Raw genomic sequence first — 26,997 nt, 5'->3', positions numbered from 1 at the left:
GGAGGAACTTTGGAGATGGTCCCATCCACGCCTCTTATTTTAAAGATGAGGAAAGTGAGGCTTAAAGTGGCCTTAAGGCTATTTTTTTTTTTTAATCACAGAAAGGAAGATTCATTAATAAATTCATGAATAAGACTTCACTTTATGATTTTGAAAAAAATACAATCATTTGTTATTTCAAGCAAGATCTTAAGCCTTAATTCAAAATGTAAAAACATTAAGAGCCTCTGTCCTTGTGAAATTTTGATGTACTCATTCTTTATTAGGAAGTTTTACTGATCTTGGATTAAACTATGAACCAAATTTGTGGAAAAAGATTAAGTCCCAAACCATCACACTTAGAAAAATATTATATTATTCCTTTGTTCTCTCAGGCGGGTATAGAAGCTAGCTACTCTAATTGAAGCAAACAAATGGTTAGAGTTAACAAAAGAAATGTAAACAATACATTAATTAATGACTTTCTTAAGAAGGATTCCCTACTTCAGACAATAATCCACATCCCTCTTACAATTTTAATTTTGACATATGCAGCACTAATGTATTACCTATTACTTCCTGATAAGTGCTTCAATGATCTAGACTGTTTTGCAGAAAGGCAGTTAGGTGGCAAAGTAGATAGAGTGCCAGGCCTGGAGTCGGGAAGACAGACTCAGACATTCGTCACATGACCCTGGGCAAGTCACTCAACTCTTTTTGAGGCCTCACAGTTATTGAGTGGCAGAAGTAAGATTTGAACCCAGGTCTCCTGACTTCCAATTCATCACATTTTCCATTTCATGATAGCCTTCATGTTATTCAGCTGTTCTTCAGTTATTCAGCTGACTCTTCATGACCCCATTTGGGGTAGTCTTGGAAAAGATAATAGAGTAGTTTGCCATTTCCTTCTTCAGCTCATTTAACAGATGAGGAAACTGAGGCAAACAGGGTGAAGTGATTTGCTCACAGCTAGTAAGTGTCTGAGGCTGGATTTGAACTCAGGTCTTCAGACTCTAGGCTTGGCACTTTATTGCTCCACCTAGCTGCACCAATACACAGAGACAAATGAATTAGGATGCCTACTTAACATTTATTTGGTGCTTTTCTTTCAAGTTTCAATAGTTCCTGGCAACAGAAGGCATTTAGTAAATGTTTATTGATGGATTGCTTATTGATTTTAACCAACTCCTTAGGAGGCAGGTAATAAATACTCTTTTTATCTGTCAATCAACAAGCATTTGTTGGATACCTACTATGGCCCAGCTGCCGAGCTAAGCAGTGGGGATACAAAGAAAGACAAGAGACAGTTTGTGCCCTCAAAGAGCTCACCGTCTACTAGGGGAGATAACACGAAATAATTATGTACGAAGAAACTATGTACAAGATAAACTGGAAATAATCAGCAGAGGAAAGGCACTGAAATTGAGGGGCTCAGGAAAGGTTTTTTGTAGAAGATGCCAGCTGTAGGGCCTTGGGGAAAGCATTTGATCTCATCTGTACAATGTTGCGTTGGCTATGTTCTTGATGCGTACTTGGTGATGATTTCTAAGATTCCATCCAGATGAAGAATTCCGTGACTGTGGAGACAGCACTGGATTAGGAATCATACTACTTAGGTTTGAGTTCTGTTGTTCCAGTCACGTCTGACTCTTTGTGACCTGATTTGGGGTTTTTCCTGGCAAAGATTCTGGAGAGGTTTTCGATTTCCTTCGGCAGCTCATTTTACAGATGAGGAAACTGAGGCAAGCAGGGTGAAGTAACTTGCCTAGAGTCACACAGCTAATAAGTGCTTGAGGCCCAATTTGAATTTAGGTCTTCCTGACTCCGTACCTGGCCCTCTATCCACTGCACCACCTAGCGTCCCTGAGCTCTGGTTCTACCATTTACTATGTGATTGTGGAAAATTGACAGGCGACTTCTCTGAGCCCATTTCCTCATCTGTAAAATGGGAATAATAACTACCCGACTGAATGGGTTGTTGTGAGGCTTAAATGAGATACTATGAGTACATTGCTTTGTTGGCTTGTGGTTTCTAAGCTTGATGTCTGGTGTTGGGATGGGGAAGTATAATCCAGTGTAAACCTCTGTGTCTGAGTATGGGTGCGTGGACATGTAGGTTTGATTTTAGAAGGTAAAATTATTTCTAGAAACTAATTTGGATGAGCCTTGCCCATTTAAGTTACATGAAATTCCTCTGAAAAAAAATCCAAATGCATTTGAATTCTTGTGTAATACAGAAGTAGCCTTTGTCTTCCCAAGTAATTCATATGTGTGTTTTATTCAGTGGTTCAGTCTTAAAAGCAGTCTATTGGCTGGTTTAATGGTAGGTTGCTTAAATCTCTCTGTGTGTCTGTCTCAGGAACCTGTCAGCAAATTGTTCATTTGCATCTGCGGAAGAGAGTTTATACATCACGAGTTTCCTATACTCACAAAATTCCAGGGCATGCCCTCCCATTCCCTACCTCCCGCCCCCCATCCAGCACACAAAGACCCCAGGCTTCAGAGGACTAGGAAGCCCCCCAGTGCTTTGCAGAAGTCCCGTTGCTGTGTTTCACTGGCATCGAAGGCATCCCTAGAAGACAGGGAGATTTTCGTCAGGTGACTTCTTTGTGTTAATCCTTAAACAGTTGTTGCCCTCAAGCAGCTCACACTGCTGAGGTCATGGGACCATAGGCCTAGAGTTGGAAGAGACCTTTGAGGAAATTGACTTCAGCACCTTCATTTTAGAAATGAGGGAAGGGTAGTGCACTAGTTAGTGCACTAGATAGAGTATCGGGCCTGGAGTCAGGAAGACTCCTCTTCCTGAGTTCAAATCTGGCCTCAGACACTTACTAGCTGTGTGACCCTGGGCAAATCACTTCACCCTGTTTGCCTCAGTTTCTTCATCTGTAAAATGAGCTGGAGAAGGAAACAAAAAACCACTCCGGTATCTTTGCCAAAAAACCCCCCAAAACCCGAATGGGGTCATGAAGAGTTGGACGTGATTGAAATGATCAAACAACAAAAATACTATGTCACAGAAAGACTAAGTGAATTGCCTGGTCACTCAGACAGCTAGTAAGTGTCTGAGTGGGATTTGAACCCAGGTACTCCTGACGGCAAGTCCAGTTCCCTTTCCATTACACTATACTGCATCTGGAGGGAGTTCTAAGATTTTGGACCCATAATAACCAATAGATTCTTCTGGGTATTTAAGTGAACATTTGGTGAAATCAGCTCTCAGATTCTCTACAGTTTATAGAGATGACTTTCATTTGAGCAGTATCTGATCATCTTATCACCCTTCATTTAAATGATTCCTGAGCTGGATTACGGAGCCAGAGTGAGGTCATACCTGGTTAGCCATAGACTAGCTTTTCATCTCTCTTGTTGGGTAAATAAAAGGCATTGCCCACATTTAATACAAGCCTTTTTTCCTTATCCCCAAACACTGGAACATTTACCTTTAATTTTTTTTTTTTAACACTGCCCACATTGTAAAGGGGCTCATCTGATGGGCTCTAAATCTCTTTGGCTGCTTGAGAATTAGACCAAGATTTCCTTGTCTCCCCTTCCTATCACATACTCCTCTGTTCAAAAGGGTTAGCAACAGCTGGATGATCCAGCCATCCGTGGGAAACTTGGAAATTGCTAAAGACTGGGATTGGTAGCAATGAATGTGTGAAATATTACATCGGGCCCCTGAACAGAAAGCCTTTTGGAAGCCCAGATGATGGGAGAAGGCCTTCCCATGGCATGAAGAAAATGCCCTTGATCAGGAGGGGAGTATTCTTGCATCTAGGAGGGGAACTGTAAACTCAGCTCTCAACTTGGCACCTGAGGTGTTAAAGTCGCATTGACACCGTAACCCAGGAATCGTGGGAAGAACCCAGTATTGCTGGAAAGCACACTTCATCATGGTGAGAATAATCAGACAAAGTTGTTTTTGGCTCTGCCAAGTATGTCCTGGGATTGTGGCTAACTTCAGAAAGAGATAAGCAAATCTCCCTGCTGTTCAAGCCCTCAACTTCCTGTAGTTTCATGAAGTTATCACACTATAGTATTATCCAGTATCCATTGTTAGGATAATGATAATTGAAATCATATCTCATATTTACATTGTCCTTTACAAAATATTTTTCCTCACAACACTTCCTATGAGTTAGGCAGGATGTGTATTATTAACCCCACTTTATAGATGAGTAAACTGAAGCTTAGCTAACTGGTACAGTGGATAGCCCACCAGGCCTGGACTCAGGAAGACCTGAGTTCAAATCCATCCTCAGACATTTATGAGCTGTGTGACCCTGGGCAAGTCACATAGCCCTGTTTGCCTCAGTTTCTTCATCTGTTAAAATGAGCTAGAGAAGGAACTGGCAAACCTCTCCAGCCAAGAAGATCCTAGTTGGGGTCATGAAGAGTCAGACATGACTGAACAGCAATAACAACTTAGTGAGATAAGTTAAGGCCAAATTCATGCTCATGTTGATCTTAACCACTTTCCTAGCTTCCCATATGCATGTGCTCACCCCTGAGAGCTGTATTTTCTTGTGTCGGGTTCACAACTGTGCCATTCAAGTATGTAACACCTGAGAGGGCTCTTTCATCATTGTTCCCTGAACACTAATAGATATCACCATGTGGACAGAACCGGGACTCGTCCCTCCTCAGGATCAGAAGCATAGGCGGGGCACGTGGACCTAGGTGTGCCTCCCCTTAGCTCCCACTGTCCTACATTCATAACTCAGGATTCATGCTCCCTATTCTAGGATTTCTGGATAACTAGCTACCAAAGTTTCCATCCAGGACCACCCTCACTCTTCCAATACCCAGTCACAACTCTACACAAGAATACTTTTATTCATTCCCACTGATTCAACAATTTTACTTCTACTTTTATCCTCTCTCTCTCTCTCTCTCTCTCTCTCTCTCGTTTCCTCTCTTGGCCCATTAGATCATGAGCTCCTTGAGGGCAGAGACTGTCTTTTACCTCTTTTTTATGCCCAGAGCTTTAGCACAGTTCCTGGCACATAGTAAGCACTTAAAAAATGTTTATTGACTGACATTGCTCTCTACCATTGACACCAATCAATGCTCTTCTCTCAATAAGTACTTGTTTCATAGAATAAAACCTTTCTTTTTGACAGAGGGAGATCCAGGGGTCAATTTCCTACCATGCCCCAATATGTGGTTACCAGTGTCAAAGAAACATTTTTATGCTGCTTGAATAGCTCAGGAAATAGTGGACACATCGAACAGCTGTGGGCAGCTGCATAACCCCACCACCTTCTCTACCCGGCTGTTTGCTTCTCAATTCCGGAGTCTCCAGAGTATAATGCAGTGTCAGAGCCAGAACTTGAAGTCAAAGTCACTTGTCTTCAGATACAGCATGGTTTCAACTTTGCCGCAGCTGTTTAAGGTTCCTGATGTGCTGATCAGGAGTTGTGTGAAGATTCAGTTCCCCTACACATGGAACTTCCTTAATTCTGTTGTAAGGGGAAGGGAAAAAGCATTTATTAAGTGCTTTCTGTGTATCAGGCACTGTGCTAAGTGCTTTACATTTTATATACGTATATATATATATGTGTGTGTATGTGTATGTATAGACCATGTGTGTATATATAGAATATGTGAGTATATAACATATATGTACATATGTATGCAATATATGTCAATATAATACATATGTGTGTATGTATATGTGTATACACACACACACACACATCTCCTCATTTGATCCTCACAATAATTTTGTGAGATAGGTGTTATTATCATCCCCATTTTACAATTGAGGAAACTGAGGTTAAATAACTCACCAAGGTCACAGAGTTACAACATGTCTGAGGCTGGATTTTAACTCAGGGTTTCCTGATGCCAGGCTGACCACTTAATTTACTATGCCATCTAGCTGCTTTTAAAGCCTAAATTGATCTTCAAAGCAACTGCTGGACTCTGGAGGAATGTGTACACAGGTTAATGGCAGGAGTTTTCTCAATGAACATTGGGAAGAAGGGAGAAGAGGAGGAAAAAGAGAAGGAAATTGGTGTGGGGTACTTAGAAGTCTTTGAAACTGTGGAGGCCTTGAGAATTCTCCTTCTTTCTGATCATAGTTGAGTGTGGAGCACCGATATTGCTCTACTAGTTCAGTGCCAAGAGATTTCATCACTCCTGGTGATACTTGGAGTATGGATTAGGTGAAGCTACACTCTTCCAAACTCCTAGCAGGGCTTCCTTATTTTCCAAAAGAGACAGTGTTTTAAGGAGAATAATATTGGCTTTTAGATTATGAAGACAATGGTGTTTGTGGGGTGGTAGGCTCACCTCATCCATTTTCCCTAAATTAAGAGTTGCTTTTAGGTAGTACCTCAACTGGGGAACCCCGGATTCTCGGTAACCAAGACATCTGAGTGTAGAGTCAGTACAGAGAGGAAGACTATTTGACCCTTGGAGGCAATTATCATGTAGCCTGTATCTTTTAGCACTTTGGGCATTCTTAAATTTTGCTTTCTAATCTAAACAAGTAGTTTTACTTTTGGTTACAGTGTAAGTCTAGGTTAATTTAAAGACTAGATCTAAGAGGAGGAAGTTTCCAGTGGATGGAGACTACACCAATGAGTGATCTCTTCAATCTGGCTCCTGAATAGAGTATTGAAGAGTAAAAGGGAAAAAAGATTTTCCAGAAACCCCTAAAGAACCTGTTCAACTGCCTTCTAATCCCAGCATAGCATTTACATTGGTATGAATTTGGCTAATTCATTTATTTAACTTTTCCTTAGCCATAAAATTTTTAAAATAGTATTCACTCAGGGAGAGGCTGAGATGTAACCAGTAAAATTGACCAGTGACTTTTTCAGCCAGGTAATTGAATGTCCACTATCTGTGATATGGCTTTCAATCATCATGTCAAATGACAAGTAGTTTCTTCAAAAAAAAAGTTATACTTATAAAGTATAGAATATGAGAAATAATCAAAATCCTACATATTGTGAAACATTGACCTCTAACATGAATTAACTTTATTCTACTAGTGCTAAGCAGCCAGACTGAGTGGTACAGAAAAGGGAATGTATGATGTGGTATGACATTCAATCCTGACCCATCCGTTCCTCTTCAGTACCCAAGGGCTCTATCTGCTAAAAATACCCTCCCCTCTCACCTCCTATTCACCTTCTATTCTTGTAACAAGGGACATAAGAAGAAATAGACTCCAAAGTTCCATCTTTATCTTTGTTGATTCTGAAATGATTTATTAGATTGGATCTATGAAATCATTTCCCACACAAATTTAACACATCTGCATTGTTCTTCAGAGAAATCAGACCCAATGTGCTTTATTGTGAGTTAACATCATCACCAAATATAGTAGCAAAGTAGCATATATATTTGTGATGCCACCTTGATCCATCCCAACATGACCATTTCCATGGCTAGCCAAAGAAAGTACATTTCAGGGGAAGTATAAAAGAGATTGGATAAAGAAAATTGTTTTGTAGCAGACATTTTTTCTTTTTGAGAGAGAAAAATAAAATAAAACTTGTTCCCTTTCATGGGAATAAGCTGGCATAACCTGTTTGTGTTATTTTCTTCCTTGAATGTAGGGATTCTTTAACATTTTTTTGTGGAATGTGCCCTTTAGGCAGTCTGATGAACTCTATGGTAATCTCCTTCTCAGAATGAGGTTTCTAAATGCATATGATAAAACGCATAGGATCACAAAAGAAAGCAAATATATCCGTGGAATACAGTTATAGAAATAGCTCAAAAAATGAGTGGATTTCCAATTAAGAATGCTTGCTTTATAGTGTTATTTTGTGCTCTTTCCAGGTATTCCATTATTTGGTCATATTTTTACCTTTGTGATAGGCCATTCCTTCAACGTAGTTCAACAACTGCAAGCATTTATTAAGTTGTTACAATCAACAAGTTGTTTATTAAGTTGTTACAATTAACAATTAATAATTTCAGGTGCTAGAAATACGAAGATGATAAATGACATAATCCCTATCCTTAAGGAGCTTATAAAAGTTGAAAAGTTCTCTGTATGCGAACCACTATTATTATACTCCATGCGCTTACCTGTCTCCTGGAACTCGGAATAATTCTAGGCTCCACAGACCATGATACCTGCTGCTCTCAGAGAACCAGGAATCAGGTGACCCTTGCTAATTTCTCCAGAAGGTACCAGAGAAATCTGATGGAGACGGAGGGCTATGAGGGTCAGAGATGACCCTAAGAGATATAAAGGTTAAAGTATTTGGGTAAAAGGAATGCAGGTAGGGAGAATGGAGGCCAGAACTAGTGTGAGTGGGGAAGCAAAATAATTTTCATGGGACTAAACAATAGTGAAAAGGTAGAGTTTATTTTTTTTAAGTAAATTTTATTTTTTTTAGTCAATGAAAATCCATTTTCTTTTCTTTTCCCTCCTTTCCATTATGAGGAAGAAAGGAAAACAAAACTCCTATTACATAGATAGAACACATTTCCACATTAGCATGTTAAAAAAAAGTCTCAATTTTTACTCTGAGTCAAGCACCACTCTGTTAGATGTTGAGTTGATGTTTCATCACGAATCCTCGGAGCTGCTGTTGGTCGCTACATTGATCCTACATCTTAGAGCCTAAGTCTTTTGAAGTTTGTTTTTACACTATTAGTATTATTATATAAATTGTTCTCTTGTGATCTTTTCACTCTTCATAAGTTTGTACAAATCTTCCCAGGTTTCTCTGAAACCATCTTTATCATTTCTTACAACACAATAATATTCCATTACATTTGTCTACTATAACTTGTACAGCCATTCCCCTACTGGTGGCCACTCCTTCAATTTTCAATTTTTTTTTTGCCACCACAAAAAGGGCTGACAAATATTTTTGTATAAATAAGTCCATCTCTTTAGGGAGTATGGACCTAATATTGGTAGCAATGGGTCAAACCACATACACAGTTTAATAGCTTGGGATATAACTCCAAACTACTTTCCAGGATGGCTAGACTAGTCCACTAGCAGAATATTAATATACCTATTTTCCCTCAGTCCCTCCAGCATTGGTTGTTTTCATTTTTTTTGGTCAATTTTGCCAATCCAATATATGTAAGAAGGAACCTCAGAGTTATTTTAATATACATTTCCCTAATTGTTAATCATTTATAAAATTTTTCATATGGCTACTCACAGCTTGGATAAGAAGGCAGAGTTTAGCAAGCGAGGGTATTGGAATGGGTGGTATGGGAATTGAAGACAAGAAGAGGTTAAGAGGACGATTCGCAGTACTGGCATAGGGAATTCAATGATTTCTTATGAAGTATAACTTGCAATAATATGTAAGTCACTTTTCCTAAATTTTTCTTGGTTTATTTATAGAATTTTAGAGAACATTTACTTATTCTTCAGGGGAAGTCTTGTGTATAACATCACAGTATTTTTTGGTTGGTAACACTGACTATTATAAGGTTATTACCCAGGATGGTCATTTTTTTGTAACAGGAGTTTTGTTTTCCTTTCTTCCTCATAATGGAAAGGAGGGAAAAGAATTTTGTCAAGATGATGAAGTTTTCAATGTGTAGCATTCAAATAACATTGCAGATTCTCAGAACTGGTAAGGACCTCTGAGGCCATCCAATGTAAGCCATACTGGACTGAGAATACCCTCTACAACAGAGATATCAAACACATGGCATTGAGAAATATTAAGCAAGTAAAAATTTAATAGAATATAAATAATGTTAACATTAGTTTTCTAAGTCAACATGAGCTTACAGGGATGCTTATGTGTGGTTTAGTGGCCCCTGTTTTATTTGAATTTGATATCACTATTTTGCCACATACCCGAACAGTGACCATCCAGCCCCTCCTTGAGGACCTCAAGAGTACCCTTATCTCTTGAGGCAGCTCATTCCAATTTTGGACAGTTCTAATTGGTTATGAATGAATGAAAAGAAAAAGACTTATTAAACATCTACCTATTAGCAAAAGAGGAAGTAGAATATCTAAATAGACGTATTTTAGAAAAAGAAATTGAACAGGCCATAAATGAACTTCCTAAGGGAAAAGCACCAGGACCAGATGGATTTACAAGTTTAAACATTTAAAGATAGACTAATTCCAGTATTAAATAAATTATTTGGAATAATAGGTAAAGAAGGGATCCTACCAAATTCTTTTTATGAAACAAGTATGATACTGATACCTAAACCAGGAAGAGTAAAAACAGAAAAAGAAAATTATAGACCAATTTCATTAATGAACATGGATACAAAAATCTTAAATAAAATACTAATAAAAGATTACAGTAATATATCATAAAGATTATGAATTATGATCAAGTGGGATGTAAATCAGAAATGTAGGGATGGTTTAACATAAGGAAAACTCAGTAGTATGCCCTTTGACCCAGCAATACCACTACGTGTTCTATTACTGAAGATAATTAGGGAAAAAAGAAAAGAACCTACATGTTCTAAAATGTTTATAGCAGCTCTCTTCATGGTGGCAAAGAACTAGACATTACAGGGATACCCATCAGTCTGAGAATGACTGAACAAGTTGTGGTCTATGATTGTGATGGAATACTACTGTGCTATAAGAAATGATGAGCTCAATGATTTTAGAAAAACCTGGAAAGACTTGCATGAAATAATGAAGAACAAAATGAGTAGAATCAAGAGAACATTGTACACAGTAGCAGCAATATTTGTTTTAACAACTTTGAACAAATATGTTGTTTTGACTATTATAAATACCCAAATTAACTATAAAGGACATATGAAGAAAGACATTATCTGCATCCAGAGAAAGAACTGATAAACAGAAATATATAAAATGATTTTACATATATCTAGGCATATATATGTGTGTATAAATATGTGTATATACAGATGTATATATGTATACATGCACCTATTTGTGTCTAATGGTAGCCATCTTGGGGTGGGGGGAGAGAAGAAAAAAAGAAACTGATATGATAATTTTCTTACATATTTGAAAGGAATAGCAAATTATGCATAGTAGATTTCAGTTTCATGTGCAATCATCTTTTTGATTGTACTGTTACACAAATGCTTGTTTTAGTCCATAAATTTAAAATAAGATTTAATAATGATTTAAAAATATTAAAAGTAAATAAATAAGCATTGTGCTGGGGATTGGGAATACAAACACAAAAGTTAGAGATCATATTTTCAAGAAGTTTATGCACTAATAGAGGGAGACTATAGAGTGATGAGCAGAGAAAGGAGTTTTGATCTGAGCAGTCACAGGGAAGTTGAGTGAAGCTATGACATTCCCAGGAACGACGGTAGGATTGACTTAATTGTTGGATGAGGAGATCAGGCAGGTGTACTCAGGGCACATGGCAAAATGTCTGGCATGAATGTCTGGCTAGATGAGATGCTCATCCTTCTCTGGGGGTAAGCTAGATAGAATGGATTGAGTGAATTTGTATTCACTAACTCATGGATCAAGACCACTCAGCCCCAGGGTAAAAGTTCTGAAACTGAGTGGAATAATTCTCCCAAGGAAAATAGGAGAGATCTCTAGAGGTCTGTTCCTTGGGTGGATGGCTGGATGAATGGGAAATATGGAAGTGTTCCCTTATGTTTCTCTCTGTGCAACTTTCTTCCATTTGCACCTAGTTCTGTTGTCTGGAGTCAGGCAGAACAAATCTAATCCCTTTTCCATGTGAACTCCCTTCAAGTATTTGAAAACAGCTATTACATCCCCCTAGTTCTTCTGTTCTTCAGACTAAACACCTCTCATCCCTTTCATTGCACCTTATACGATGTGATCTCAAGGTTTTTCACTATGTTGCTTGAATGGTTTCTAGCTCTACTTCCAAAAATATAGTACCCAAATTGTAGAGGTAGCCCAACCAGCACAGAATTTAGTGGAACTATCACCTTCTTTGCTTTGAATGCTATGCCTTTCTTAATGTAGGTGAAGATTCCATCAGCATGTTTGGTTGTCACATAACATTCCTAGATCATATGTCCAATCTAGGTCATGTTCCTTCCTCCTAGGACTAGAGGCCAATCACCTACTGGTTGGTCCCTGTCATGCTCTTCCCACCCCGTACAACAACCTCTCAACATCTGTATTCTTAAACAGGGGATTGCCTTATTGGAATCATAGACACAGCAGAGATTTGTCATAGACTCCACTACTCAGGGCTGGTTCAGCTGAATGCTAGTTAAAGCACTGGGTAAGCTGCCATGATGCTAATGAGTTCAATAAAATGTTTCAATCTGTTATCAACAGAATTTGTAGGAGACTACAGGCTTTGGAACTAAAAGGGCCTTTAAAGGTAGATTATTTAGTCCAATGACCTCAGTTTTTATAGCTAAAAAACCTGAGACCCAGATAAGCTAAGTGATTTGTCAAAGATCAGTCAGCTATTAAATGGCAGAATTGAAACCTCAACTCAAATCTTATGACTTTCCCTGCAAGACTTTTCCTACCTTTTCTACAATTAGTAGAAACTACTACAGTTAATTTATATACAAGTGTATATAGGGTAATAATCATCCTCTTTTCAAGTGGAAATATTCCTGAATATACTGCCAAAAACTCACACTAGAATGAAGTAATTGAATCAGACATTTTTTTTCCTCCAGCACTATTTCAACCCATTGAAGGAATGGGAATTTCAGGGATATATGTGTGGGTAGAAAATGCAATTTTGGAAAATGGGATATTGGGATGGGGGAGATGAAGAGTAACAGACAGGAAGAAAGCAGGACTAGGTGGTGCTGCTGTATGGAGCTTTTGGCTAACAAAGGACAGTACAGGAAAGAAACAGTGAGTTATTGGAGGGCAAGGAAGTGAGACTGTGAGGACGTGAAAGCAGATAGAAATGGAGGTAGAAGGCTGCCATAGAGAAAGACTGCCCAGAAGTAATGAAAAACTTCCTTTTGAAATCAGAGTAAGCCTGCTTCTATAGACTTAAAATTTTCTGCTCATTGATCATTTCCTAAAAATGACCTCTAAGAACATTGTGTTCCCTACTCCCTGGACTCTTTCAGTACATGCAATCATTTCGGCATCCTTTGTATGCATTTAATTTAATTCAACAAATGTTTATCCAGCATTTAGAGGACGCTGCTGATTTTGTGGATTTAATTTTATGGATTTAATTTTATGGATCCAAGGATGAAATTAGACAGTCCCTGCTCTCATGGAGCTTACAGTTAGTGGGGAAGGTAAGAGATGTCCATTAATGAATTGGAGTGGGGAGATATCTGACTGCAGGAAGACTATTATACTGTCTTGGGCAAGATATGATAGAGCATAAACAAAAGTGGTGTTAACAACTTAACAATAGGATTGTTAAGGAAGAAATGAATTCTAGACATATTTCCAAAGTTCACCTGATAGAAGTTGGCCAGCAGTTGAATGACCCCATGAAGAGGTTGACTTAGAGCAAAGAATACTGAAGCCATTGGGCAACAGGAGACATCAAGGCCCATGTAGCTGTTGGGGCTCCTCTAGATGTCAAAGTCCCTGGGGATTGGCAATATTGGGATCATCATGGGCTGCTTCTCAGCTCTGGCTTTCCTAGTTGTTTGGCCTGGAGTTCTCTGGGCCCCACGTGAAGCCATTAGAGAGAAGCCCTTGGGGAAAGCAGGAAAGCCCTGACCATGCAAGTTGAAGCTAGCTATAGACTTCAGTCTCGTAGAGAATGCCCATATCTGGCTGGCCAGGATCCTTGATGAAGGTAAGGGAATAAGCCTTTATATAGTTTCTACTTTGCACCAGGCACTCTGCTAAGGGCTTTTGCAAATATTATCTCATTTGATCTTCATGGCAACCCTGAAAGGTAGGTGCTGTTATTATTCCCATTTTACAACTGAAGAAACTGAGGAAACATAAGTTAAGTGACTTGCCCAGGGTCATACAGCTAGTTAAGTGTCTGAGGCTAGATTTGAACTAAGGTCTTCCTGAGTCTGTGCCTGGTGCTCTATTCACTGTGCCACTGCTCCTTGGGGACCCTGTTGTCTTGGCTCAGTTGTGCATGAAGTCTTCCAGGACATTGAGTCATCCCAGTGTGGAATGAGGCAGTGGGAAGAAGGCCAGTCAGGAGTCCTGGAGATAAGGGCTTCAGAAGCCCCTCATGATCTGGCTCTATCTACTTTTCCAATTTTATTTCTTATTTTCCCCTTTATGTATTTGCTCTTTCAGTCAATCTGATCTAATAGCTGGTCCCTGCACATGACAAAACTGGTTCCGCTTTTATGCCTTTCCCAAGTGGGCTCCCATGTTTGACATGCACTTCTCCCTCACCTCTAACTTGCAAGAAAACCACTAGTCACAACACAGGCCAGGTGCCGTCTCCTATATGAGGCCTTTTCTGCTTTCCTCCAGGAATCTTTTTATGACTCTTTATTGGGCAGTGTAGAACACTGGATAGAGACCTCAAAGCCAGGAAGACCTGGGTTCAAGTCTCGCCTCTGACCTATATTGGCTCTGTGATCCTGGGTAAATCACTTGACCCCTCAGTGCTCTAGGAAACTCCCTAAAATTCTAAGTTGCAGAGAAGATGCCAACTTGCATTGGTAAAGGGAATTTCCTTATCTGGGAGCTCCTTATACTAATGAAATAGTCCCTGTCACTACTTTCTGTGTGTGTGTGTGTGTGTGTGTGTGTGTGTGTGTGTGTATGTGTATATATATATATATATATATATATATATATATATATATACACGTATATATATATATATATACACGTATATATACACAAACACACATATATATCATATATATACACACATACATATGTATATGTATTTAATTGATTCTTGTACATCTAATAGCCTCTTAGGAGTACGTAAGTTCTTAATGGCAGGGACTTAGCTCAGTATCTAGCCTAGGACCCTGCACATAGTAGGTGCTTAATAAACGCCTGTGGCTGTTGAATTAAGGAAAATGGGTTATGTTGGTTGTATTTCAGGAAGTGATCTGCTGGTTCTAAGGTAAACTGGATAGATGATATCCTAATTAGTTTTGGGAGAAATGGAATTACATTGGCCATAGCTGGTGATGTGACAGGCTGTATTATTATCGAGGAACACTGTACTAGACTGCTTTGTCACAGCAGAGAGTAGACCTCTAGGAGGAGATTAGTGTCTTAGGAAATCATCTCATTGGCTCAGCAAATTGGTAGTCACTTAGGTCCATTTGGGGCGGATCGACAGCCTACATGGTGAGAATGCTTAGACTTTGATTTTTCAGATATCATAGGCCCTGCCTTGATTATAACTGTGAAGTGGGCTTGTGGTGATGAGTCTATAACCCTTCCCAAGACTTCACTGTAATAGAGAGAGCCTTGAGTCAAAGGGATCAAATTATGTCCCCCTCACTGTGTGGATGACAGTCTGGGAGATCATGTTTACAGGGTTTGAAGACAAACTCCCAGTGGGCAAGACTTTTAAATTTAGCTTTCAGTCAGGGTTGGGAAGCCACAGAATTGGAAGAAAGTATAAGAGCTAAAAGTACCCAATTGATATTATTAAAGCACAAGCCTGTCACTTCCCAGCTCAAGAGACTGAAGTGGCTTTCCTATTGACTCTAGGCTAAAATATAAACCAAGATGGCAGAGCAGCAGGCAGTAGTGTGATGAGGACCTCCTCCTGCCCCCAAACTCCTCTGAACAGATCTAGAAAATGCTACCCACCTCCTGATAGGTGAAGGACTCAGAGTATAGAATGTGACATCATCATCATCATCATCATCATCTGTACATGGCCAATTTAGAAATTTGTTTTGCTTTACTATACATTTTTAGAATGAGAGTTTTGTTTTTTTCTTAGTTAATAATGGGAGAGAAGTTAGGGGAAAGGGTGAGAAGACAGATTTTTTTGTGATTTTTTCTGATTGAAAAAACAAAATATAATTAAAAAACACAGACAACTCTATTTGGCATTTAAAGCCTTTCAGACTCTGACTTTAGACTACTCTTCTAGGCTTAGGGAATATTATTTCCCTTGCATTCTCTGTTTCAGTCAAGCTGGCCTACGTGCTCTTTTCTTAATACAACTGCCATTCTATCTGTGCCTTTGCACAGGTTGTAACCAGTGCTGACGATGGACTCCCTTTTCACCCACACTTCTTAGAATCTCCAAATGCCTGTGAGCTTCTTTTCAAGTACCACCTACTATGTGAGGAGCCTGATCTCAGTGGGGCATTAGGAAGTGATTACTATCACAAAAGAGGCAGAGCAGTGGAGCCACAGCCACTGGCTTTGAGCAACAGCCCTGAAGATTCTACCAGTCCCTCTTGCATTCAAAGGTTATCTATAGAGCAGCTAAAAGCAGGGAAAGCCAGAATCTTGGGGCTAGTGTTTACAAAATGACATCATTTTTATACTTCCTGTAATCTTCTTGTCATGGCCTCACTGTCTGACCATCTCTACTCACCAACAGTTAGGACTCCAACCCTAGCCTCCATCTACCCCTATATAGGTAAGCCTTCCAGGAACCAGGCCACCAGGCCATTTTCTGCCATCTTCTGACCAGTCTCCTTCCCTCATTCCTTCCCTCCCCCAGCTCTTCTTTATGTATTGTGCTCTCTCATTAAAGTATACACTCCTTAAGGGTAAGGACTATCTTATTTACTTTTATATGTATTCTCAGTACTTAACACAGCTCCTAGAACATAGTAAGTTCTTCATAAATGCTCCATCTCTCCATCCATCTGCCTATCATCTACCTACCTAGCTATCATTTATCATCTATCATCTATCTATCTGTTTATCTATCTATCTATCTATCTATCTATCTATCTATCTATCTATCTATCTATCTATCTATCTATGTAATTGTGGTTCTGGAGATGACTTTTGAGAATCCCTTGGATAGTAAGGAGATCAAATTAATCAATACTTAAACTGATAAACTTAAACTGAAGCTTAAATATTTACATACTTTGGCCACATAATGAGAAAATGGGACTCATTGGAAAAGACCCTGATGTTGGAAAAAATTAAAGGCAAAAAGAAAAGGGGATGGCAGAGGATGAGATGGATTGATAGCATCATGGAAACAATGAACATGAGCTTGGATAGACTTCAAAAGATACTGAGGAATAGAAGGGCCTGGTGCGCTGTGGTCTATGGGGTCACAAAGAGTCAGCTATGACTGAACAAAAGCACAACAAAAATCTGCCATCTATCTATCTATCTATCTATCTATCTATCTATCTATCTATCTATCACTTAGCTATCTACCATTTATCTATTTATCTGTCATCAATCTTATGGATTTAATTTCTTGGATAGAAAGAAAGGAAGTGAGACTCATGAAATCTCTTTGTGATAAAGCACTGGGATTCCTGAGTGTTTTTTCCTATGTGTCTCCATATCTCCTCTCCCCCTCATGTAATATTCATCACTAGGGAAGTCTTGTGTGTCAGGATATTTTACAAACAGCCCAGGGTCTTGGATACAGAAAGAAACAGAAGTTTCAGTGGCGATGTGTCACGAAGTAAGTGGCAAGTTGAATCCTTCTGAACTCTTCCTTATTGTCTTAGGCATGCTTTTGTCTGATTATTGCACTCTAACAATGATTAGAGAGTCATCTTCACAGAAGTAATCATTGAAGCCATGAGGGTTGGTGACATCAGAGAGAGAGAGACAGACAGAGACAGAGACAGAAACAGAGAGACAGAGACAGAGAATATAGAGAGAAGAATGGCAAGGACAGATCCTTGGGGACACTTACCTTTAAGGAGAGGAAGGAAAAAATTAAGTGTGGAGGAGAGGGACTGATAGAGGTACAATGAGAATGGTAATAGTGTAAAGTCATGGGAACTTGCTCCATTGATCATTTCCTTTACCCCTAACTTCATTCTCTCTGTCTTTATATTGATATCTATTCTTCTCTTTAACTCTCTAGCTTGATGCTAACAAGTATGATTAGTTCTACTCAATTAAAAAACAACATTGAGTTGATCATGCCTGATATCTAAGACCTTGTACAGTTCAGCTCACACTTGTGTTTTTAGCCTTATTTCTTGGTACTCTCCTTCATATCTTGTACAATTACATTCCAGTCAAACTGAACTTCCAAGTGTTGCTCAAGCTGATGCTCTCTGTAGGAACCATAGTGTAGAGAAATCTGGACTTGAAATCAGGAAGACTTAATTTTGAATCCTTCCTCAGACTTGCTGTGTGATCCTGGGCAAGTCACTCAAGGTGTTTTAGCCTCAGTTTCCTCATTTGTAAAATGAGGATAATATCACCTGACTCACAGGACTGTTGTGAAGATCAAATAAAATAATATAGATGAAGGATTTTGCAAATCTTATAAAAGTTATTATTATTAATATTATTGTTATAACATACACAGGTTCTCCTCTTAGACTATCCTCTTTTAATTGTGCCTTTCAGAATGTCTTTCTTTAGGGCCCAATTCAGGTGTTATTTTCTCCCTGAAAGTTTTTCACAATTTCCCCAGTTAATAATGTTTTTCCCTTCCTCAAACTACCCAGTATCATATGTACTTGTCTACATGTATTACCCTTGCTAATTCCTCCTTCCTCCATGCAGTAAAATTTAAGCTCCCTGAATGCAGATACTGTTTTGTCTTTCTATCCCAAGGACTAACAAAGTATCTGCTACATGTAGTCACGCAAGCTACATAGTAGGCATTTCATACATGTTTGTTCAATCTCATTCAAAGAAAGAGAAAATACCCAGAAGGTGAAGCTAGTCAAAACTATGAAATGCTGCAGGGAGAGAGTTAAAATAAGACGAAGACTAAAAACAAGCTCACTGAGATTGGTGACAGGAAGGTCATGGAAGACTGTGAAGTTTTAAAAAAATGAAGCCATGCGCAAGGAGTAGTGAATGGTAGCAAGGAAATGGAAGCAAACGGTGTAGGTTGCTTTTGGAGGGAGTTATTTGGTGACAAAAAAGATTGGACAGCAGAGGCAATAGCTTGAGGAGGGTAGCTGCTTCAAGTGCTATTTTATTTTTCAGATGGGGGAAACTTAAGCATACTTGTAGGATCAAGGGAAAAAAGTTAGTAGGGAGTTGGTGATTAAAAATGCATGAGAGGGGGTGATTGATGATGGCACAGGGTCATGGAGGTGGAAGGGCATAGGATCATATAAGCTACCATTGGTCCAGAGGCCTAAGACTTGAAAAAAATCAGGCTCAGGGCAGTTAAGAAAGCATGAGCATACAACCCAACATATTAAATAAGGGATATTCGGCCCAAGGGTTATTAGGCTTTTCCCTCCTGGAAATGGCCTACTGGCCTGTCATCATGGAACATGTCCTTGTTGATACCACTTGTGAATAGGTGCATCATTGTCGTGACATGAGTACATTTGTAAAAGACTTCTGTAAACTTTGTGGGCTTATAAAATTGTGCAGGTAGTTTTAAAAATAGTACATATCATTTATCTAATGACTAGGGTATGATTGTGTAGCAGAGGTCTGCCATGTAAACTGTGGAACTGTGAGGGCTGAGTTTTATCCATGAAAAGAAAATTCAGGGGATAAGGAAGGAAAGCTAGCATTCCTCAAGATATGTCTCCCAATATCCAATTAACAGCTGGCTGGGGGTGGGGTGGGGTGGTGGCAGAACAAGCACTTAGTGAAAGAAGAATTGCTGATGGGAAAGTCTCTTCCCCCTCCCTCATAGACCTCCAAAGAAACACTTTATATCACCCAGTATGAGGCACCAGGATGACTGAGATTACTGAAAATATTAACTGATTCTTTCCATAACCTCAAATCTAACATTCCCCAAACCCCCTGGGTACTGAGTTCTTGCCTTGTAAAATAGCTAGAAAGTAGGTTATTGAGGTCTATAGGCCCATCTTTGATGGTGCTTTCGGGAAAGCAGGCAATGAAAAATGGTTGCTAGGCAACTTTATTAATGCTTTGTAGTGGTGGAAAGAGTAATTTCAACAGTTAAAAAAAAAAGTCAGAGGAGTTTCAAGAACCCCTTTGAGGCAAAAGCTGACAAATATAGATTATGCCCTGGTATCCGAATCTCAGAGCAGAAATCTCAGATTGAAGAGGGGGATTCACTCACGTTGGAGCCTGTGCCCTTAGATTAGGTGAAGGCATTGTGCTGTAAGGCACCTGCTGAATTAGTCCCATAGCCTACATGATGTACTTGGCCTCTGTCTCTGAAGACAAGGAAGTCTCAAAGTCTTGGGGCCTAAATCAATCAGAGCTCTGGAGCATTATCAGCTGGACTCCACCGTATGGTCCAACTTAGACTGTGTGTCTCATGTCTCCAGTCTGCGTCTTAATGTAAATTGGTTTATGTGTATGTCATCCCCAGGGCATAAGCTTCTATAGTCCAGATGGCAAAGTGGCCCGAGTGGACAAAACATATGGTGGGCCATAGCAATCATTCACAGAACTGGGATAAATACATTACTCTGAAAAGCAAATTCTCCAATAGGGTCCAGGTCAGGGTGAGCTGACAGTATCTGTGGGAGAGTGCAAATGAATGAAAGGAAAACCTTTAGTGGGAACAAGGGGAGAGAATGTAGCATGATGTAGGTGTGCATAGAGGCCTGAGTTTGGAGACAGAATATCTGGAGCTGGGTGCCATGTCTGCCCTTTTCTACCTGCATGACCTTGAGCAAAGAAGGTACTTTCCCTCCTGGGGCCTCCACTTCCTCACAAGTGCTTTGGATTAGTGCCAGTGTTCTTAAATAGGGGACCATGACCTTGTGCTTTTATATATATATAATATGTATATATGTATATACACACATATATGTATATATGTATGTATAAATATATTCATATATACATATATGTATATTTTTATGTATACATATATATGTATGTATATGTATTTAATATATATGTATATATAAATTGGTTTCTTTAACGATCTTTTGTATTTCCTTTTATGCATTTTAAAACATAATTCTCAGAAGGGGTCCATAGACTTCCCCACACTGCCAAAGTGATATAGGATACACAAAATAAAATGAAGAACCCCTGGACTAGATGAGCTCTAACTTTCCTTCCTTCTCCATCATTCTGTAATTCTTTTCATTGTGAGTAGCAGGCTATGGTAACAGCTTGTGAAATAGCTTTTGTTTCTTAAAAAAAGTTTCAAAATTTCATTTAAAAAAATTCTGAACTTAGCAAACATCAAATAAAAGGAACATTTCCATTTATGTTGTGGAACAGAAGGAGAGGCTTATATGTGAAACTGTGAATCTCTATTTTAGAGAACTTGCTTTTCTTTTAGGCATATAATAAATTCCACATGTAACTTTTAAGCCTGCCCTGCTTGTCTATGATTCCTTCTGGCCCTCAAGTTGTCTCGTCTTTTTTTTTTTCCAAATAGCTTTTCAATATTCAGCATTCAAGAAGCATTTGCTAAGTACCTACTATTTGGAAGGCACTGGGCTGGGCATTGTAGGGGATCCGAAGACAAAGAAGACATAAAACATTGCTTTTAAGGTGCTTACAATCTAGAAAACATATGGTGAGATTTATTTATAAGGAAGATAGGGACATATGTAGAGAGGAGATGAGTCCAGGTGGAGAAGGAAAGCCGTTTTCCTGATTTCTTTTAAGAGGGAGGGTAGCTCTTAGATTAGACTCATCAGCTTAGCCCACTTTCTAACAAATGCTAGTTATACAAAAGACCATCATCACGAAGAGCAATAGTGAGCAAACTAATTTTTCCAAGCAAAATGGCAAATAGGAATTGGATAAATTCTACAGATTAGAATTTGGCAAAGAGTAAAAGAGTAAATGAGCTCTTCGGCAAGGTGTGAGAGAAAAATCTCAGCTTAAGTTAGAAGAAAGAAAAAAAAATCTTACATGGCAGAGATCCTTTTTCTGCAGTCTCTAGAACTGCAGAACCTAAAGGTCAGAAAAATGATGGAGCTGGCTCCTGTACATGTCTATGGCTTAGAAGGCTGTAGCCTGCCTTTTAAAGTCCTCGTCTCATTTCACTGCAGCTTGTTTCTCCATGTGTCTCTCTTAAGTGTCTGGAATCAACTGAGTAAATCCCTTATGGCAGGTATGTACCATTGTGCGTAGCATTCTCTTAGCCACTCAGTAGTTAAATCTTCTTCCATATATAGTTATTCCTTCTACATCGCATGGGGGTTAGGGATGAGGTGTCCCCCTGATCTGGAAAATACATGTAAATTTTTTGGCCCTCCTTTTGTACCTGAGAAAAGTCTGAACATTTTTCTTTTTCTTTAATGGGGTGTTTACAGTACCTATTGTAAAATTTGGGTTAAGTATTTGGTCATAGGCCCTGTGTCATCTGCTGGATTTCACATGTCATCTCTGGCTTCTGAAAAACTCCACCCTCCCAAATTCCCATTTAATTTCTTATGCTGACCCTTAATATATTGAAACTGCAATTGAGAAAGTCGCAATGTGGAAGGGATAACTGTACAGAGTACCATGCAAATCTGTGCCGGGCTTGAGTAGAAGCCAAGTGACATAGGTAATAGTGAGTGGTTCATTTTACTTGTAGTGTAGATCGTATGAGGGGATACAGTATAAGATAAAGATGTAAAGGTAGGTCAGAGCAAGATGGAAAATATTTCATCATCTTTTCCTCTGTTTTCCCTATGTTCACTAGAAACTAATCATGGAAGAAATAAAGGGGAAATATGACAGCAGAGAATAAATGTATTTTATAGAATTGTGTGTAAAATTAAGTTTTATGAAAAAACAAAGAGCTATTAATAATGTGGGTAAAGGCAATCATTACAAGTTATAAATTATAAATTAGCCACAAAATGGCTAATGAGAGATAAAGAGAAACAGAGAGTTAATAAAGATCTTGTGAATTGCGGCAGTGTAAATAAACTGTTAATTTGGGGATGAAAATTTTACTTGGATAGAGATTACTTCTTTCTTTTGCAGCTAGGTGACACAGTGAATAGAAATAGAGTGCTGGACCTGAAATCAAGGAGACATGGCTTCAGCTACTTCTTAACTGTGTAACCCTAGGCAAGTCACTAAACCTCCATCTGCCTCAGTTTCCTCAACTATAAAAAGGGAATAATAATAAGCTTTACCTCATAGGGTTGCTGTGAGAATCAGAGATATCATTAGTAAAGTGCCTGAAATACAGCACGTGCTTAATAAATGCTTCTTCCCTTCCCTTTGTTGCTTTCCTGCTTTCATCCTCATGAATTTTTTGCTGATCAAATTGAAAACATAGGTCATACGCATGGAAAGGATGTTATTTGATGAAGTGTGGTTTGGTTTTAAAATACAAAGCTTGTTATCTCATGCTTACAACTTGGGTGAATTGTTCTCATGAAATCCCAAAGCACCAACTTGGTGGAATATTTGCGATGAAACTAGTCTTAATGTGTCACTTCTGGCTGTGATAGTTTCATTAGCCATCTTACTACCTTCATCTTTCTGTCTCTTCATTGCTCTGAGCTTAGCTCCTTCATCTGTAAAATGGGGAGAATGCTATCTGTACTATTTACCTCACTGGATTGTTGATAGGTCAACAATGACCGTTCAGCAATGACAATGATGACAGTGATGATGATGAGAGTAATGATGATGATAGCAGTGTGGTATAGTGGTTCCAATGTTAGAGTTGGGAAGACATGAACTGGAATCTTGCCTGAGATTACTAGCTATGTGACTTTGGGTAAATCACTTAGTCTCTGTGGATCTTATTTATAAAATTTGGGGGTTGGACTTGACCTTCTACATCCCCTTCAACTCTAACTCTATAATGCAATGATTACAAAGACCTCTTTTTAATAGTTAAGTTTTACAAGCAGTTTGACATAAAAGAAATGTAATATATGTAGCACCTTTGCATTGACAAAACACTTTTCCCTAGAGAACCATAAGTCATTGTCTTCAAACCTCCCAGGCTTTAAAAGCTAAGGGAATGAGGTTGTGAGCAGGACAAGGGGGACGTAGCACAGTGTCCTCAATTTATTTTCATACAGATTGTAAAACCTCCTTACCAACTCGGAGAGATGGCACTCTTTTAAGAGATGGCACATTTTAAGTGAGTGCCAATGTTAATTCTGTCTTTTTTTTTTGTATGTTTCACAGGAATATAGTATATAGAACTGAATAGAATCTATTCTAACCCTGTTATCTAGCAGAGGAGGAATCAGAGGCCTGGAAATATAAGTGAATCTACCAGTAATACACTTGTTTAAGAAGTAGTACACCTGGGATTTGAACCTAGGTCCCTTGATTCCCAATTAGTGGAAAGCAATCAATAAATGAATAAACATTTATTAAGTAGCTGTTATGTCCCCTTAAGGAACTTTTAATCTAGCAAGGGTAGATAATATACACACACATGGGTATCTGCAAAAGTGATTCAAAATAAATATAAAATATTGGGGGGGGGCAGGGAGGGGACACAGAGTTGAGCCTTGGTGGAAGCTTGGAATTCTGAGAACCAGAGGTGAGAATAGAAAATGTTTTTGCCTCTCTGTCATGAATTGAATTATTCTGTGAGAGACATAAAAAAATGAAGAAATAAAAAAAAATTAGTGGACTGAGAACAAGGACAGGAAGTGGAAAGAAGACCCAAGTTTTCTGCATGGAGATTAATTGAAGGGTTAATATGCTATAACACAAAGTCTGCTGGCTCCCAAAGACCAAGTTAATGAGAGATAAAGAGAAACAGAGTTAATAAAGATCTTGTGAATTGTGGCAGTGTAAATAAACTGTTAATTTGGGGACGAAAATTGTACTTGCATAGAGATTACTTCTCTACACAAAAGATCAGACCTTGGCCCATAGAAATGAAGCTTCAATTAGAGCACTGCTTTAACTCTGTTGTCTTTTTCTGGTTGTATGTTTTGATCTTCTTTGTCGTCAAAGAAAGATTCTATGGTCTGACCTTTCTTTCCTTTTTTTTTTTTAAGGCAATTGGGGTTAAGTGACTTGACCAGGGTCACACAGCTAGTAAGTGGCAAGTGTTTGGTCTGAGGCCAAATTTGAACTCAGGTCCTCCTGACTTCAGGGCCGGTGCTCTATCCACTGCGCCACCGAGCTGCCCCCCCCCAATGGATTTCAGACCTTCTTATGGTGCTTCTAATGTCTCAAGGATACCAATACTATACTATCTTTTACCTATTGTACCTCACTCTCCTTGTACCTCCTTTTCCAGTCAAACAAACATATCCTTTCTTTTTGGAAAAAAATTTTTTTAGATCTTTTTTTTTAAATATCACCAGAATTCTTTCCAGTATTTCTTGCTTTCCCACCTCCTCAAGAGCCAACTGATATAAACACTTTTAAATAAAAAGAGGAAGAAGGAATTAAAAAAAGATCAGCAAAACTGATTAATACACTGAAAAAGTCTGGAAATATGTTCACTCTACCATACCTATGGACCTTCTGCCCCCTGAAAAGAATGGGGTTGGAGGTATCTTCTCATTTCTCTTCCTTGTAGCTATGCCTCCTTTATTGTTGTTATTTTGTCATTTGAAGTCATGTCTAATTCTTCACAAACCCATTTTGGGGTTTTCTTGGCAAATATATTGGAGTAGTTTTGCTGTTTCCTTCTCTGGGTAATTTTTTTTTGACAGATGAAGAACTGAGGCAAACAGGGTGAAGGGACTTGCCCAGGGTCATACAGCTAGTAAGTGTCTGGGGCCAGATCTGAACTCAGGAAGATGAGTCTTCCTGTGTACTCTATCCTCTATGCCACCCAGCTGCCATGCTTGCATAATCATTATAATTTTGTAACATTTAATCTCTGTTGTTTTATGATTGTTCTCTCTATTTCATTGCCTATGATCATTTCTAGATTTTCTTGCCTCTACTTACTTCACTTTACATCAGATCATGAAATCTTTCCATGCTTCTCTGAATTCATCATATTTGTCATTTCTTATAATGCAATATTCAATTACATCCTTTCATGTACCATAATTTATTTAGCCATTTTCCAATTGATAGATGTATGCTTTGTTTCCAGTGTTTTGCTACCGCAAACCTCCCCAAAACAAACAAAAAACCCCCCCAAGCATGTCTTTTTGATGACTCTTTTTGTCACCAGCACAAATTATTGTTGGTCTTATGCTGTAGCTTACTTAAATCCACTGTGTTTCTTTTCACTGCTCTTTGAGTCACCACCCATTTTGATTCTTCTGGTATTTGGATGTTCTACTGGCATAAAATGGGCAGGATTTTCTCCAACAAGTGACATCTTTACAATCACAAGACTGCCTTCAAAATGAAATGATTATAAGATGCCACTAAATCCTATTCTTTATTGTTGTTGTTGTTTTTTTTTAAATAAACATTTAAATTAGCTGGCAAAATGCTGCTTTCCTCAAAAACGGTGCCCACCAAGCAAAGTTAAAATAATACAAGATTCTATGAGCAGACACAAGGGTGGAGATAACTGGTTGGACTCCACCAAGTCATAAAACAGAAATGCAAGCTCATCTAAGGTATTGATCTGAATGTAATATGATGTTAAAAGACATTATCAAGGACATGTATTACTGGAAAAAAGTATGGGGCTGTTCAAGACTGAGAGACAACAGAGGAAAGGTCACAAAGAATGACATGTGCTGAGTTGAAATGTTGAAACAGAAAGCTTCCTCACGGATAGCAAATTTCTCCAAAGCTTCTATTCCCAGACTGCATTCTGACTGCCTCAAGTCTGAGATTCTATCCTGCATTCTTCACCAGGCAAAGCAATAATCATTTGAAAGATTGTAGATTCATTGAGCAGGAAAGGATCTTAGAGGCCCTCCAGTCCAAGAGAGTGTTTTAACCTTCCACACTGAAAATAAAAATAAGAGGTAATAGTAATAATAATAGCTCACTTTATATAATGCTTTAAGGTTTGCAAAGAGTTTTGCATACATTACTGCATTTGAAAAAAAAAAGTAGATTAAAAAACTCATACTACTAGGTGGTGGCACCCGGATGGAGGGGCAGAAAATTGAGTTGCTAGCGCATTGATAGGTGGATTTTGGACAGGTGGTACAGCTAGATAAGGGAGTTGAACCTTCAATCAAAAAGGAAGAAGAGGCCAGGCTGGGTGACACTTGGGAAACTGTGTAGCATTTTCAGTACCCCCT

This window comes from Phascolarctos cinereus, unplaced genomic scaffold (genome assembly GCF_003287225.1).
Source record: "Phascolarctos cinereus isolate Bilbo 61053 unplaced genomic scaffold, phaCin_HiC Scaffold_4;HRSCAF=312, whole genome shotgun sequence".
Lineage (NCBI taxonomy): Eukaryota > Metazoa > Chordata > Mammalia > Diprotodontia > Phascolarctidae > Phascolarctos > Phascolarctos cinereus.
This window is presented reverse-complemented; position numbering follows the sequence as displayed.